Source organism: Anopheles gambiae, assembly GCF_943734735.2.
Source record: "Anopheles gambiae chromosome X unlocalized genomic scaffold, idAnoGambNW_F1_1 X_unloc_30, whole genome shotgun sequence".
Classification (NCBI taxonomy): Eukaryota; Metazoa; Arthropoda; class Insecta; order Diptera; family Culicidae; genus Anopheles; species Anopheles gambiae.
The window spans coordinates 60001-62500 of NW_026902638.1; the positions used below are offsets into that span (position 1 = coordinate 60001).

General features: G+C 47.5%; 1 pseudogene; it reads right to left on the bottom strand.

Moving 5' to 3' along the window:
* The window catches only part of LOC133394656 (large subunit ribosomal RNA), a 9199-nt pseudogene that overhangs the window by 2149 nt on the left and 4550 nt on the right, over window positions 1–2500 (bottom strand).

Below are 2500 nucleotides of genomic sequence, written 5' to 3' on the forward strand. Positions count from 1 at the left end.
ATCTGTTGACGTCGGGTATGAGACGGTATGTCCACCGACCGTGAACACTCTCGTCCATTCTCGTTGCCATCGTTCCATAGTTGTGACACGTTCCATGTTACGTGCAACCGATCCGGCGATGTTCTCTGCTCGTCTCCGATGAAAAGTCCTGGAGTCCTCGTCCAGGAGGAGATGCAGCGGGATCATTCCCGCAAGCACGCAGACTGCATCATGTGAAGTTGTCCTGAAAGAAGAGATAACTCGCTGGACTACTGGCCGGTAAAACCGACGTAGCCATTGTCTACGGTTAGCAAATCTAAGGGTATGACACCAAATGGGCGAGGCATACCGGACCTTCGCCACAACAGTAAGAGCAATTACTCGCCTAACATTACTACTCGGACCTGCCTTATTAGGCATCATCCTTACCAAGGTGGTCCATAGCTTCGTCGCTCTCTCCACCGCATACCTGATGTTGTGAAGTGTATTCGAGGCGGTCATCTAAGACCATCCCCAAATACTTTAAGCTGCGCGACGAATGTACTACGTGATCACCTACCCTGATAGCCCCATGCTGTATCCTCTGATGGGAACTGACCATAATGAACTCGGTCTTGGTCGGGGCTATCTTTAATCCGTTGTCGGTCATCCATCTGTCGATGATGCGAATCTGGCTGGAACGAGAATTTCAATATCATCAACACAATTACCTTCCACCAACAACACTATATCGTCTGCATAGCCGTATAATCCGTGCACCTTCCACCATTTGCAACTCGTAGGACTCCGTCGTACATGAGGTTCCATAACGTTGGGCCAAGTACCGAGCCTTGAGGTACACCCGATGTGACTGCAATCTCTGCCGGTCCATCTGTGGTATCATACATCAGCACACGATTCCTAAAATAATCACCAATGATATCATAAAGATATTTAGGAGTGTTAATTCTCTGTAAAGCATTTGCAATCGCCAACCATGAAGCACTGTTAAAAGCATTAGTAACATCTAATGTGACAACAGCACAATACCGTCCACTGTATCTGTTTCTACTTCTAGCTACCGAAACAATGTCCACTACCCGTTGAATCGCATCAACTGTTGATCGACGACTTCTGAAACCAAATTGGTCGTCAGACAGTCCGTTGACCTCCTCGATGTGTGCATTTAACCGTTGCACTATGATGCGTCTAAACCTTTAACCTGCCCCGTCTAGTAGACAAATGGGGCGAATTGAACCCGGTTCCCCTGGTGGTTTGTTCGGCTTCGGTATTAACACCAACCTCTGCCTTTTCCACTCATCGGGGAACTTCGCGTTCTCTAAACAGCCTTGGTAAACCCTGCAAAATGCAGCGGTTGCAGTCAACATACCAACTTTCAGCGCCTCATTCGGGATACCATCTTGGTCCCGGCGCCTTCTTGTTGGGTAGTCTCCTGGCAACCGCAAGAATCTCATCATTAGTAACCCTTTCAAACTCTCGTGGCTGATCGATACGATATTCAGGCCACACCGTGTTTGGGTGAGTAGGAAAAAGCTCGCTCACCACTTCCCTAAACTCGTCCAATGTCATGGTTCGGGGTCCAATCGAACCCTCGGCCACTTTCTTGAACGTATGATATACAATACCAAATGATGCGTTGTTCGCTGTTCCCAGGAACTCTTTCCACTTCCTCTGTCGGGTATGCTTGATCAATCGCTTGAGGGCATTCCGTGCCACCTTGAACTCGTCCCTAAAAGAAGAATAGAGATCAGTATTGAATGCTCTTTGCGCTAATCGATCGCGGTGTTTTGCACTCTTTGCGAAGTGCCTCGATCTCTAGCGTCCACCAAAATGCACTCTTGTTAGGAGTGTACCTCTTACGCTTAGTCATCGTCGCATTACACGCCTGTTGACAAGTATACGCATTAAGTCTTCGCTTGTTGTGACCTCTGTCTCAAAAGCGGCTTGCATCATAACTTCAAATATATCTTTGCTAAAATACTTGATGCTCCATCCCGTTATGGGTCGGGACAAGTTACGCACGCTTTGCGTCTCAAGATCTATTCGTATTGCACGATGATCAGAGTTCATATAGCTAGATAACACCTCCCACTGAAATGATCTTGCAACTGTTCTGCTCGCAAAAGTAAGATCAACTACTGACGTACGCCCTGGTCCAACATAAGTTGGGGTGCTGCCGTCGTTCAATAAAATTGCGTCAATCTGCGCAAAGGTTGATAAGACCCACTCACCTCTTCGTTTCTGGGTTTCTCCACGCTCGCCAAGTTGGTTGTTCCAACTTGCTGACCAAGCGTTGAAGTCCCCCCCGATAACGAATTTTGTGGATACCGGTTACGGCCATTACCGTGTTATCCAACATGATCTGGAACTCTTCCATACTAAATCTAGGTGGCGCGTAAACGCTAACCACTCGCATATCACCTATGTCAACTATCATTAAACCCTTCAGAGCCTTACTGACTACCTTAACTGGTAAGTCCGCGTTAACCACTACCGCTGCTGTGTTATCGTCATTGCGTAA